Genomic DNA, 15,516 nt, shown 5'->3' on the forward strand with positions numbered 1-15,516 from the left:
ATGCAAGGATTCTTCAATATATGCAAAAAAAAAATCAATGTGATATATCATATTAACAAATTAAAAGATAAAAACCATATGATCATCTCAATAGATGCAGAAAAAACTTTGACAAAATTCAGCACCCATTTATGATTAAAACTCTTCAAAAAATGGGCATAGAAGGAACCTACCTCAACATAGTAAAGGCCATATATGATAAGCCTATAGCAAACATTATTCTCAATGGTGAAAAACTGAAAGCATTCCCCCTAAGATAAGGAACAAGACAAGGGTGTCTAATTTCATCACTATAATTCAACATAGTTTTGGAAGTCCTAGCTATAGAAATCAGAGAAGAAAAAGAAATAAAAGGAATCCAGATCAGAAAAGAAGTAGAGCTCTCACTGTTTGAAGATGACATGATACTGTACATAGAAAACCCTAAAGATAATATCAGAAAATTACTAGAGCTAATCAGTGAATTTACTAAAGTTGCAAGATACAAAATCAATACACAGAAGTCACTTGCATTTCTACATATTAACAATGAAAAATCAGAAAGAGAAATTAAGGCATCAATCCTATTCACCATTGCAACAAAAAGAATTAAATATCTAGGAATAAACTTAGCTAAGGTAACAAAAGAACTGTACATGGAAAATTATAATACACTGATGAAAGAAATCAAAGATGACATAAACAAATAGAGAGATAGTTCATGTTCCTGGATAGGAATAATCAATATTATGAAAATGACTATACTACCAAACACAACCTACAGATTCAATGTGATCCCTGTCAAATTACCAATGCCATTTTTCACAGAACTAGAACAAAAAAATTCACAATTCATATGGAAACACAAAAGACTCCAAATAGCCAAAGCAGTCTTGAGAAAGAAGAATCAAGCTAGAGGAATCAACCTCCCTGACTTCAGATTATACTACAAAGAGTCATCAAAACAGTATGGTACTAGCACAAAAACAGAAATATAGACCAATAAAACAAGATAGAAGGCCCAGAAATAAACCCATGAATCTATGGGTACCTTATTTTTGACAAAAGAGGCAAGAATATACAATGCGGCAAAGACAGTCTCTTCAATAAATGGTGCTGGGAAAACTGGATGGCTACATGTAAAAGAATGAAAATAGAACACTTCCTAACACCATACACAAAGATAAACTCAAAATGGATTAAAGACTTAAATGCAAGAACAGAAACTAAAAAACTCTTAGAGGAAAATATAGGCAGAAAACTCGATGACATAAATCAAAGCAAGATCCTCTATGAACCACCTCCTCAAGTAATGGAAATAAAAACAAAAGCAAAAAAGTGGGACCTGATTAAACTTAAAAGCTTTTGCACAGCAAAATAAACTATAAGCAAGGTGAAAAGACAACCCTCAGAATGGGAGAAAATAATAGCAAATGAAACAACTGACAAAGGATTAATTTCCAAAATATATAAGCAGCTCATACAACTCAATGCTAGAAACTCAAACAACCCAATCAAAAAGTGGGGAAAAGACCTACACAGACATTTCTCCAAAGAAGACATACAGATGGTTAACAAACACAAGAAAAGATGTACAACAACACTCATTATTAGAAAAATGCAAATCAAAACCACAATGAGATATCACCTCACATCAGTCAGAATGGCCATCAGCAAAAACTCTACAAATGATACATGCTGGAGAGGGTGTGAAGAAAAGGGAATGCTCTTGAACTGTAGGTGGGAATGTAAATTGATACAGCCACTATGGAAGATGATATGGTGATTCCTTAAAAAACTAGGAATAATATCACCATATGATCCTGCAACCCCACTCCTAGGCATATACCCTAAGGAAACCAAAATTGAAAAAGACAAATGTATCCCACTGTTCACTGCAGCACTATCTACAATAGCTAGAACATGGAAGCAACCTAGATGTCCACTGACAGATGAATGGATAAAGAAGCTGTGGTACGTATACACAATGGAATATTACTCAGCCATTAAAAGGAATGCATCTGAGTCAGTTCTAATGAGGTGGATGAACCTAGAGCCTATCATACAGAGTGAAGTAAGTCAGAAAGAGAAAGATAAATATTGTATACTGATGCATATATACAGAATCTAGAAAAATGGTACTGAAGAATTTATTTACAGGGCAGCAGTGGAGAAACAGACATGGAGAACAGACTTATGGACATGAGGAGAGGGGAGGAGAGAGTGAGATGTATGGAGGGAGTAACATGGAAACTTACATTACCATATGTAAAATAGTCAATGGGAATTTGCTGTATGGCTCAGGAAACTCAAACAGGGGCTGTGTATCAACCTTGAGAGGTGGAATGGGGAGGGAGATAGGAGGGAGGTTCAAAAGGGAGGGGATATATGTATACCTATGACTGATTCCTGTTGACGTTTGACAGAAAACAACAAAATTCTGTAAAGCAATAATCCTTCAATTAAAAAATAAAATAATTGAAGAAAAAATAATGATAATAGAAGCAAAATAAAAACAACAAAAAGAGTAATATGGCATCCCAGTTTTCTGTTAATTTAACATTAGTCCTGATTACTTACTAGTTTGAGCGCATCTTCATACAGTCCTGGCTCTCTGAATTTCTTATTCTATGTGGGATCTATTCATACTGTTTGCCTATCTTTCTATTTGACTATTATTTGTCTTTTTAAAAATAACTTCTAGGAAGAGTCTTTGGTCTGACATACATGCTAGTATCTTCTACCAGGATGTGGCCTACATTTACCCTTTTCATGGGGTCTTTAGTCATTCAGATCTCTGACTTCAAGTAGTTCAGTCTGTTGGTCCTTCCTTAACCTGATGTCATAAAGACATCCTCCACTATCTTTATCTATCATCCATGTTGCAACTGTATTTCCTACATAGAGTTAAAAAGCTTTCTTTTTTACATATGCTCCTGAATACAGCTTTTAAAAATTATTTTTTATTGGCGTATGGTTGCTTTACAAGGTTGTGTTAATTTCCACCATACAGCAAAGTAAATCAGCTGTATGTATACATATATCCCCTCTTTGTTGGATTTCCTTCCACTTAGGCCACCACAGAGAACTGAGCAGGGTCCCTGACTATACAGTATGCTCTCATTACTTATCCATTTTATACATAGTGTCAATCGTATATATATGTCAATCCCAATCTCTCACTTCATCCCACCCCTCTGAATACATCTTAAATAAAAAGAAATGGTATAAGGTAGTAACCTAGTTTAATTTTTCAACAAAAATATCAATGAAAAAAATCTATCAATGAAAGAAAGAATGACAATCCCACCTCCATCATATACCAAGTTCTCATGTGTATGAGCATTCTGCCAAGCTATCTATTCTGTTCTATTTGATGTATTTGCCTATCCCTGTGCTAACTCCAAAATCTAAACTGTGCCATTTGCTAAACTCTGTTTTATAAATCAGTACATAGGCAAATCCTTTTTTTTTTTTTTTTTGCTTTTTACTTGTTTATTCCAGAATTTCAGAATTTTATGGCTATTCGTGCAATGTTACATTTGCATCTGAGTTTTAGAATCTATCAAATCTCACACACACACATCTTTAACATAACTCTGCAGTACTGAAACATCTAATATGTACATTTAAATAAACGTAGCATTTTCTCACTAATTATTCAGGTCTTCTTTATCTCTCAATAATGTTTATATTTTCTCCATAATGATTTTATAGATTTTTCTTACATTTATTTCAAAGAACCATATCATTTTAGTTGATATCATGAAAAATACTCTATTACATTTTTAATGGGCTATTTCTCTATTTCTGGTATATATGAGGAGGAGAAGCATTATCACAAATTCTAGAGTCAGTTCACCTTGATTTCATCACATACTGTTAGCATGGACAAATTCTTTAAACTCTCTGAGACAGCTTTCTCAAATTTTAAATGGGAATAAAACAGTGCTACCTCAAGGTGGTTGTGAGAAGCAAATTAGTTAATATACACAAAATGCCTGGTGCATAAAAATCCAGTGTAAATGTTAGCTTTTATTATTATTATAAGAATATTATCAATTTGCATAAATTGATTTTATATCTGGCGGCTTTGCAAATTCTCTTGTAAGTTCAAAGAGTTTGCAGACTATCTTCAATTTCATTTCAATAATGATTTAACCTGCAAGTAAGAACAAACTTAGTTTCTTCCTCCTTCTTCTTTTATACCTATAAATATGTCTCTTTCTTGTCTTACTGTATTATCCAAGACTAACAGATTCATGATAAGTGGAATAGGAAATAGGAACATACCTGTCTTACCCTCTTCAAATGATATATTCTAAAGTTTCTCCTTTAAGATTTATGTTGCCATAATTTTTTGTTAGATACTCTTTATCAGGGTAAGGAAGACCCATTGCATTCCTAGTTTGATGTGTGTTCTTATCATGAATGAGCCTTGATACAGATATTTAGATTTTCCTTCAATTAACCCCTACACTGCAGTTTACAAGGAACATTTAGCAACAATATATGTTGGGCCAGAAGTCAGAAAAAGATAGCTTAGACAACTTGTTTAGCAGAAAAATTTAAAAAAATAAAAAGCTTATCAGAACACAGCCACACCCATTTGATTACATATTATCTGTGGTTGCTTTCAAATTATAATGGCAGAGCTGAGTAGTTGACAGAGAACAAATGGCCCACAAAGCTTGAAGTATTTACCAGCTGGCCCTTTACAGAAGATGTCTGCCCACTCCGACATACACCAGATTAAATCTAACAATTTTCACCCTACATTGAGGGTCTGGGGAATAAGCAGGGAAGCAGGCCAAAGTGGCTTTTTTAAACAAATATCCTATATTTAATGAATATATATGGAATCGAGAAAGATGGAACAGATGAATCTATTTGCAGGGCAGGAATATGCAAACACAGAGAATGGACTTGAGGACACGGCAGGGAAAGGAGACGGTAGGACAAGTTGAGGGAATAGCACTGACATATATACACCACCGTGCGTGAACCAGCCAGCTAGTGGGAAGCTGCTATAGACAACAGCGAGCTCAGCTCTGTGCCCTGTGATAGAGGGATGGGATGGGATGGGAGGCTCAAGAGGGAAGGGATCTATGTATAGTTACAGTGGATTCACACTGGTGTACAGCAGAAACCAATGTAACACTGTAAGCAATTACCCTCCAACTGAAAAAAAAAAAGTCCCTTTTCTAGCTCTCTAATCTCTGTTACTATCTCTCATGTCTATGGTTCTCTTTCCTCTTCTCTCTCCTTCCCTCTTTCCTTTCTCCCTTCTTCTCTTGTTCTTTTTTTAAAATTGCCGTCCTATGTTTTTTAAAAGCAACGCAAGATCTCTTCCACTCATTAAATCAAAAAGAAAACTGACCATTTCTTCAATATCCAGTATGAACCAGATGCTGTACTAAATTTCTTCATTCAAAATTCAGTCACTCACACAGTACATACTGAACACTGTACATACACCAGGTACTGTTCTAGGTGTTTGAAACATATCAGGGAACCAAACAGAGATTACTGCTCTCATGAAGCTTATTTAACAGAGGGAAGCAAACAATAAAAAAGAGAGCAAATAATATATAATGGAAGAAGAGTAGATAGAGGAAGGGATGGGGGTCAGAGAGGGAGCAAGAGTAGAGTACTGCCCCAGGTGATCAGAAGCCCTGGAGAAGATGCCTTCTGAACAAAGCCCTGAAGGAGGCAGAGGGGTCCCAAAGGCCCACGGCCAGTGTTTCTGGTGTGATCAGGGAACACCAAGGAAGCCAGTGCTGCCGGGACAGATGAAGCAGAAAGGAGATGAGACCAGAGAGCTTATAGGGGCCAAATGTTGGAGGCCCTGGTAGGCCTGGTTGTTGTTCAGTCACTAAGTTGTGTCCAACTTTTTGTGACCCCATGGACTGCAGCATGCCAGTCTTCCCTGTCCTGCACTATCTCCCAGAATTTGCTCAAACTCATGTCCATTGGGTGGGTGATCCAAACCCAGCCATCTCAACCTCTGTCACCCCCTTCTCCTCTTGCCCTCAATCATTCCCAGCATCAATGTCTTCTCCAATGAGTCAGTTCTTCATATCAGGTGGCCAAAATATTGTAGCCTCAGCTTTAGCACCAGTCCTTCCAGTGAATATTCAGAGTTGATTTCCTTTAGGATTAACTGGTTTGATCTCCTTGCAGTCCAAGGGACTCTCAAGAGTCTTCTCTAGGACCACAATTCGAAAGCATCAATTCTTGGGCACTCAGCCTTCTTTATGGTCCAACTCTCACATCTGTACATGGCTAGTGGAAAAACAAGAGCTTCAACTATATAGACCTTTGTTGACAAAGTGATGTTTTCACTTCTTAATACACTGTCTCAGTTTGTCATAGTTTTCCTTCCAAGGAACTAGTGTCTTCTAATTTCATGCCCGCAGTCACTGTCCACAGTGATTCTGGAGAAGAAAATAAAACCTGTCACTGCTTCCACTTTTTCCCCTTCTATTTGCCATGAAGTGATGAGACAGGAGGCCATGCATGATCTTAGTTTTCTGAATGCTGAGTTTTCAGCCAGCTTTTTCACTATTATCTTTCACCCTCATCTTTGCTTTCTGCCATTAGAGTGTTATTATCTGCATATCTGAGGTTGTTAATATTTTCTCCTGGCAATCTTGATTCCAGCTTATGATTCATCCAGCCCAGAATTTCACATGATGTACTCTACATAGAAGTTAAATAACAGGGTGACAATATACAGCCTTGACCTACTCCTTTCCCAGTTTTGAACCAGCCGGTTATTCCATGTCCAGTTCTAACTGTTGCTTCTTGACCTACATACAGGTTTCTCAGGAGACAGGTAAGGTGGGCTGTTATTCCCACCTCTTTAAAAATTTTCCACAGATTGTTGTGATCCATACAGTCAATGACTTTTACATAGTCAATGAAGCAGAAGAAGGTGTTTCTCTGGAATTCCCTTGCTTTCCCTATGATCCAGTGTTTGTTGGAAGTTTTATCTCTGGTTCCTCTGCCTTTTCTAAATTCAGCTTGTACATATGGAAGTTCTCATTTCACATACTGTTGAGCCTAGCTTAAAGGATCTTGAGCATTACCTTGCTAGCATGCAAAATGCGCACAATTGTATGGTAGTTTGAACATTCTTTGGCATTGTTCTTTGGGATTGGAATGAAAACTGATCTTTTCCAGTTCTGTGGCCACAGTATGCCTTACTCTGATGCAAATAAGGAGCCACTACAGGACTGTGAGCAGAATTAAGTCTTCTGGTTGATTTTTAAAAGATCACTCTGACTATTAAGGTGAGGATCATAGTAGAAGCTGCAAGGCTATCCTAGAGGCCATTATAATACTGAGGGAGAGGTCGTGTTATTTAATCCCCAGAGTTTGTGTCATTTAATCCTCAGGACTAAATGGATGAGATGATGATTCTTATTGTTTTTATATGGAGACATATCTTTTCATGGATGAGGAAACTAAGGCCATAAAAAAGATAACCGCCAGGTCACACAGCTAACTAGAAAGCAGAGTTGGTTTAAACCTGGAGTCTGTCCAACATCAAAGAGTGATATCTGGAGTCAGACCAACCTGGACTTCACTATATGAAATCACTTCATGAATAACTGCATATAATATAGTACATAATTATTTCCAGAGTTCATGATTTTACATTAATCATACATTATTTTTGACTCATAACCTTTTAAATAAATCATATTTCTTTTTAAATACTGCTTGGATGCTATAGATCTAAATTTCTAGGTTTTATTCTTGATTCACTTATTGAAGAAATAAACCCAGATTTTCAAGTATTAGTTTGATATTAGTTTGATTCAAATCAACTTCAGGACCTGGAGATTTATTTACTCTAGCCCTAGAAATGAGAAGCACAAGATTATGCTCCTATGCCCCTATAGAGTCTTAGATTGTGTTCTTTAAAATTCACTTTACCACTTGAGTGTTGCTTCCTCTTTGTAAAATCTGCTGACTGACAGGTACCTTCCCAAGTTCAAATCCCATCTGGCACTCTGGTAAAGTTGTCTTTTGTAATATTACTGGTAAGAAAGATAGTCAGACGGAAAGGTTTACTAATGAAATGTTTCCACTCTTCTTCAGCTTCCCTGGTGGCTCAGATGGTAAAGAATCCACCTGCAATGTGGGAGACCTGGGTTTGATCCCTGGGTGGGGAAGATCCCCTGGAGAAGGGAACCGCTACCTGCTCCAATATGCTTGCCTGGAGAATTCCAAGGACAAAGGAGCCTGGTGAGTGTCAGTCCACGGGTCGCAAACAGTCGAATACAACTGAGCAACTCTCACTCACTCTCTTCAGTAACAAATTGGGTGACTCCTGCAACTCAACATAAAACATAAACAACATGAACATAGTTCATGCAAATTTGATCTCTAGTCACTTGCTGTTGAGTTTTTAAACCAGCCACATTGGCTCAGGTTTACAGGTAAATAATGTTGAGAAATTCAGATTGGGTCTGGATGTGTCTGTGTATATATGAACAATCAATATATGGGTTGCACTAAGTCTTAGTTGCAGCATGTGGGATCTAGTTCCCTAACAAGGGATTGAACCCGGGCCCCCTGCATTGGGAGCACAGGGTCCTAGCCACTGGATCACCAGGGGACTCCCAAGAATTTAAATCAATCAGCCACAGACTTTATTTTGTAATTACTGAGTATTCCCTAAGTACGATCTTCCCTGAGTATGATCTTAGGCCCTGGGGATTCAGTGTTGAGAATAAAAAAGCCAGGACCCCTGACCTCATTAAGCCTACAATTCTGAAGGGGAACCTAACAATAAATATTGGGTTGACTGAAAAAAAATCATTTGGGTTTTCTGTAAGATCTTATGGAAAACCCTGAACAAACTTTTGGCCAACTCAATATATAATTGGAAGTATTAGGGGCACCGTCATGAAGTAATAGGGAGGATGCAGAGCTGCTCTTACCATGGACCAAACCCAGCATGATGGGAAAAGGATGTTCAGGGAAGCCTGCCTACAGAAGTGATGCTTCGGCTCCACTGAAGACAACAGAGCAAGAAGCACAAACAGGTGGAGGAGGAGAGGACTGTTCAAATAAAGAAAAGAATCTGTGTAAGGGCTTGATACAGGAGTGAATCCAATGGCTTAGGGGGAAAAAAGAGTGAGAAGTCTGATGTGCTTTCTGAAAACCAGGATAGACAAGGGGGTTCCATGGTGTAATGGTGAGCACTCTGGACTCTGAATCTAGCGATCCGAGTTCAAATCTCCGTGGGACCTTTCTGCCTCGTTAGATGAAAACCGGGATAGAGTGGGGACTGCAGGAGGTGGAGCTGGAGACTGGCAGGGGCCAGGTCAGGTCAGGCTAAAAGTTTAGATTTAACCCTAAGAGCAAAGAGAAGCCACTAGGGGGGATTTTAGCCATGGAGTGACACATCTAGTTCTTGTTATTTAAAGGTCAGTCCAACTACTCTGTGAAGAATAAATCAGAAGAGAGAACAGGAATGGAGAGCACTTAGGAGCATATCTAATCACCCAGAGGAGAGGCTGTGGGATATGGATGGAGCCGCATGGGGGCAGGATGGTGGACAAAGGTGACAGATTCAAATCAGCAGGGACTGTGGAGGGGGCACAAGCAAGAAGGAGCAATGAGGAGCCCTCACTTTCCAGCTGGGTGGTTGTAAGGGCCACTCACCAAGACGGGAGACATGTAGCAGTGCTTCTTCATCCCAGCTATGGATCTATGCCAAGTACCCCTTAGGGGTGAAGGAGGTCAGAGTGAACAGCTATTTCAGCTCCACTTCTCTCTACCAGCCTGAATTGTTGCTTGTGAAAGATTTTATTTCACTGACCTCTTCTTACTGAAGGTATAAGAAGAGTGTCATCCTTACAGAAGAAGAGAGACAAATGTCTTTTGAGAAGAGCAGGGGAAAGTTCTGAAAAGAGGAGAGTTCTGAAGACAGAACTTACCAAAGCAGTCTCAGCACTGGATGCAGTGCAAGAGGAGAACAGGGTGCAGCTCTAATTTATAATCAGAAACATGTATTTGGTCTTCATCCCCATTTCTGGCATAGAGTTCTAAAACCCTTGTAATTTCCTGAGTGAGGAGACCAATCAAGGTGTCTTTTGTTATGTAAACAAGGTGACTTTCCTAAAGTACCTAAAAATGTGTTGCCAGCATGGCTGGCCAACCAAGTGATGAAAACGTTGGAACTTCCAGCCCCATCTCCTGACCATTGGGGAGGGAAGAGGGGCTGGAGAATGAGTTCAATCACCAATGGCCAATGAATTAAGTCAATTATGACTATGTAATGAAGCCACCATAAAAACCCCAAAAGGATGGGCCCTGGAGAGCTGCCATGATGGTGGACACATGGAGATTTGGGTAGCATGGTGCACTTGGAGAGAGTATGGCTGCCCCTTGCCCTTTCTTCATGTCTTGCCCTATGCATCTTTTTCCATCTGACTGTTCCTGAGTTATATTCTTTAATAATAAACCAGTAATCTAGTAAGTAAAATGTTTCTCTGAGTTTTATGAGCCACTCTAGCAAAGTAATGAAACCCAAGGAGGAAGAGGTTGTGGGTATCTCTAATCTATAGCCAGTTAGTCAGAAGTACAGGTAACAACCAGGGCTTGCAACTGACATCTGAAATTGGGGATTGGTGGAGTGATTTAGTAATGAGACTGAGCCCTTAGCCTGTAAAATGTGAATCCATCTCCAGGTTGATAGTGTCAGATTTGAACTGAACTGACAACAGGCTGGTGTCCTGAGAACTGCTTGGTGCTGTGTGAGAAACCCCCTCAACACCCAAGCTGAAATAGGATGCTCAGAATACCAAAAGAGATAGAAACTGGAGTAGACCTCAAGAGGAACGCAACTGAGCCAAAGGAGGTACACAGGGAAGAACATTCTGATTACAACTTTGCTGAGATCTGACAGTGTTCTAATTGTAACTTTTGTTTTCCTTCCTTGGTATGGGTGATGTACCTATTGATTACACAATAAAGATAACAGGGGAAGGAAGGGAGGACTGCTTTTCTCATTCAAATGTCTTTTTAAAGCCTTCTTCCTGGTTCCAAACACCCAAAAGGGAATATAGAATTTGCAGTTAAAGGGAAGTTGTTTCTGAGCATGATTAAATGCTCTTCATCATCCTTTCACACAAAAGCTTGCAAATACCAAGTTATCTGATTATACAATCAAATCATTTCTATTTTTAAATTATATCCTAGGTTATATAATATACTAATCATGATCAAATATTTTGCACTACAAAGGAATCTGAACAATCAGTTGGAACTTCCTATTTAATTTCTAATGGGATTCCCAGGTGTCTCAGTGGTAAAAGAATCTGCCTGTCAATGCAGGAGATGCAGGTTCAATCCCAGGGATGGGAAGATTCCCTGGAGGAAGAAATGGCAACCCACTCCAGAATTCTTGCCTGAAGAATCCCATGGACAGAGAAACCTGCCAGGCTACAGTCCATAGGGTCGCAAAGTCAGACACAGCTGAAGTGACTGAGCACACACACAGTCAATTTCTAAATATATACCCTAGTAGCTCTCAAATGTCTCTTGGGATTTTGTTAGATCGCAAATACATGGGTCCCACTCTAAACCTACTGAATCAGAAATTCGGGACTGGGAGGGGGGCTAGCAGTCAGTTTAACAAGGTCTCAACATGATTCTGACATATGCTAATGTTTGAGAACCACTGTTTTAATACAGTTCTTCCCAACCTTTTCACATCTCACGCAGACATAGAAAGTGATGGTATCTGTACAATACCCCCATGTTAAGAAGACGAAGCTGCTAGTGACCTGGAGTCACCAGTCCCAGCCCTGTTCAGTACTCTGCTTGAGCAGCTCACTAGAACCCTCTCACAGGCCCCCAGCAGGGCAACTCTGACTTAGAGAAACTCACGTCAGGGCAAAAGGAGATACAGATGAACGATCTCTGTGGCTTCATTCCTTATAACTTTTGAAAATCAGGACTCGCCTGGATACCTATCAGCAGAGAAGAATGGAGAAACCATGGTATGTTTGTGCAATGGAATGCCATTCACAGTTACAATGAATTCACTAAAGCTATAGGTTTTAACACGGAGAAATCTCAAAACCATCATGTTAAGCCAAAAAAGCAGGTTGCTGAAAAATGCATAGAGTTCTATAATGTTTATTATCAAATTTTATACATTTGATAATGTTTATTATTATTTATATTTAATGTTTGCAACATGCTGAATAACATTGGGTATTGTGTGTGGCATGTCTGTGTGAAGCAAAATCATAAGGACATGTAGAGGGATGATCTGTGTTAGTCACTCAGTCGTGTCTGACTGTTTGCGACCCATGGACTGTAGCCCACCACGTTCCTCTGTCCATTATAAACAGGCCAGAATACTGGAGTGGGCCGTCATTCCCTCAGGGGATCTTCCAAGCCAGGGATCGAACCTGGGTCTCTGGCATTGCAGACAGATTCTTCACTGTCTGAGCCACCAGGGAAGCCTAGAGGGATGAGAAGCAGCATAGTCAGGGCAGGGCTTAGCTCTGGAAAATGATGATAAAAGGAAAGCAGATCAGGGATGTATATTAATAAGGCCTCAACAATTTTAATTCTTAAAAAAAAATCTAAAGAGAATATAACAGCAAGTTAAATTTGACATGAGGGGGAATGGGTACCCTAGTGTTTTTTAATATTAATTTTCATGCTTTTCTGTATACATGAAACTGTTCATTCAAAACTTGATAACAGGACTTCCCTGGTGGTTCAGTGGTTAAAACACCATGCTTCCACTGCAGGGGGAATAAATCCCTGGTTTGGGAACTAAGATTCTACATAACTCATGGTGTGGCCAAAAAAAAAAAAGTTAATAAGGAAAACAAAATCAGTTGGAATCTGCTATGAAATTACCTTAGTTTTTAAGGCCAACTCTGATAACAGATCTTTGGTATTGGGCAGATTATTTTTCTCTCTTGGGCCCTCAGTTTCCTCATTTTGCAAAATAGAGAAGGTTGAATTCATTCTCTGTGATCTATTTCTGTCCTCAAAGAGAAAATCCCCAGCCCACTGCCATTTCAGTCTCCACACATAGACTGCAACCTTCTCAGATCCTGGTCACCGTCCAGCTGTCCGCCCCAATAGTCCCCTGTTTACAATGGCCCCACAACTGGGATGGGCAGTAATAACATAGCACAAAGTGGGAAGCAGAGAACCTGTGTTCTAAGATGTATTTTTAAGGCAAAAAGAATAAAAATAAAACCAAAAAATTGTGGTCTACAGACAAGCTGTGTGAGATTTAGAAAATGACCTTGAATTTGTAAGCAACCTTTCCTTGAAGGAGAATCTTATCTGTAAGCATGGATTTCACCAAGTGGAAGATAATTTTGAATCAACATTACAGTGACAATTCACTGCTTTATCCCTAGTCTTTTTTTTTTTTTTAAGGTGGTGTAATGTGTTTTATTTTTTAATTAGTTTTTATTGTAATATAATTATTTTAAAATGTTGTGTTAGTTTCTGCTGTAGAGCAAAGTGAATTATCTATACATATATCCCCTCTTTTTTGGATTTCCTTCCCATTTAGGTCACCATAAAACACTAAGGCAAGTTCTGTGTTCTATACAGTAGGTTCTCATTAGTTGTCTGTTTTACACATAGAAGTGTATATATGTCAATCCCAATCTCCCAATTCATCCAATGCCCTCTTTCGCCCCTGGTATCTATACATCCTTTCTATAGGTCTTATCCCTATTCTTTGGGTATCACTTCTACCTCCTTATCCCCCACTTTGATATCAAATATGACTCAACACAACTAACTAGATAACTTTTTCCACAAAGGAAAACTTAGCTTCTCATTTTCCATGGATTCTTTTGAACTTCCTTCAAGTTATGCCTTTGAAGAGCAATTCCTTTTCCAAATAGGTTTTTTAATTGATACTTTAAATGTGATCAACATTGTAGTAACATGGACACCATATTATTGATGAAATATGCCTACAAAGAAGGATCAATTTTAACTAATTTATTATTTACTATAAAAGATTTCAAATACACAAAAAGTATACCCACCACCAAGATTTGTCATATCTTTTTCATTTCAGTTCAGTTCAGTCACTCAATCATGTCTGACTCTTTGCGACCCCATGAATCGCAGCACACCAGGCCTCCCTGTCCATCACCAACTCCTAGAGTTTACTCAAACTCATGTCCATCGAGTCGGTGATGCCATCCAGCCATCTCATCCTCTGTCGTCCCCATCTCCTCCTGCCCCCAATCCCTCCCAGCATCAGGGTTTTTTCCAATGAGTCAACTCTTCACATGAGGTGGCCAAAGTATTGGAGTTTCAGCTTCAGCATCAGTCCTTCCAGTGAACACCCAGGACTGATCTCCTTTAGGATGGACTGGCTGGATCTCCTTGAAGTCCAAGGGACTCTCAAGAGTCTTCTCCAACACCACAGTTCAAAAGCATCAATTTTTCGGTGCTCAGCTTTATTCACAGTCCAGCTCTGACATCCATACATGACCACTGTATGTATAAACATACATAACCATAGCCTTGGCTAGACAGACCTTTGTTGGCAAAGTAATGTCTCTGCCTTTTAATATGCTATCTAGGTTGGTCATAACTTTCCTTCCAAGGAGTAAGTGTCTTTTAATTTCACGGCTGCAATCACCATCTGCAGTGATTTTGGAGCCCCAAAAAACAAAGTCAGCCACTATTTCCACTGTTTCCCCATCTATTTGCCATGAAGGGATGGGACCAGATGCATATCTTTTTAAGTTTTGCTAATTTGCATATCCAAATCAGCAGGCCAGGTTGAAATCACATTTTCCTCTTTGGGGTTTGTGACACCAAATCACATGTTTGAGGGTTTCAGGCCCCTTTTGAAGCATCTGTTCCATGTGATATGGTAGGACACATAACTAATGCTGACTAACTAGTAATATGAGGCAAAAACAAGCAAATCTGATTTTAGCTCTAGGATGTAATAGTCTTATGAAATTATCTCTTGGCCTCAGTTTCCTAATCTATGATATGAAAAAGTTGGACTTTGTAAGGTCCCTCCAGTCTCTGAAACCCAATGGTTCCATGGAATGACCAAACAAATCTGGCCTTGTATATACAGTCTCAGTCTTAAGTTTTCAAACTTTTTGGCTGAACAATGAAAATTTCAGTAACGAATCAGGTAGACTATAGCTAGAGCCAATGCAGTGTGTATACATATTTACTTATACAAAATGTATATATTTCAGATGGGAAAAATATACACTGCTCAGTTATCGTGCAAAAGATTGCTCAGTCTCTATTACATGATAGCATATATTAAGGCTTACTGAATTAATTAATAGGATAAATTATTAAGCTTGTATTATAACAGGGACTATGTTAGGTACTTATGACAACTTCTCATTAATCCTCACAGCAGCTCTGAGAGGCAGATACTACCCAACTGATCACAGTACTATCAAATACCAGTCAGGATTCTAAGTCTGTTTTAGTCCATTTCTATGACAATACTAGTACCCCCAAAGATAGACATGTGCT

The 15,516-nt window shown here is 38.9% G+C and overlaps 1 protein-coding gene and 1 non-coding gene across 2 annotated transcripts in view; one reads left to right on the forward strand and one right to left on the reverse strand.

Annotated features, from left to right (window-relative positions):
* Positions 1–15,516, reverse strand: part of GRM8 (glutamate metabotropic receptor 8) — an 801,794-nt gene that overhangs the window by 594,741 nt on the left and 191,537 nt on the right. The gene's annotated exons all lie outside the window — the stretch shown is intronic.
* Positions 9,174–9,245, forward strand: TRNAQ-CUG (transfer RNA glutamine (anticodon CUG)). Its single transcript has one exon. It is a non-coding gene; the product is annotated as a tRNA-Gln (tRNA).

The sequence above is a fragment of the Muntiacus reevesi genome, chromosome 6 (genome assembly GCF_963930625.1).
Source record: "Muntiacus reevesi chromosome 6, mMunRee1.1, whole genome shotgun sequence".
Classification (NCBI taxonomy): Eukaryota; Metazoa; Chordata; class Mammalia; order Artiodactyla; family Cervidae; genus Muntiacus; species Muntiacus reevesi.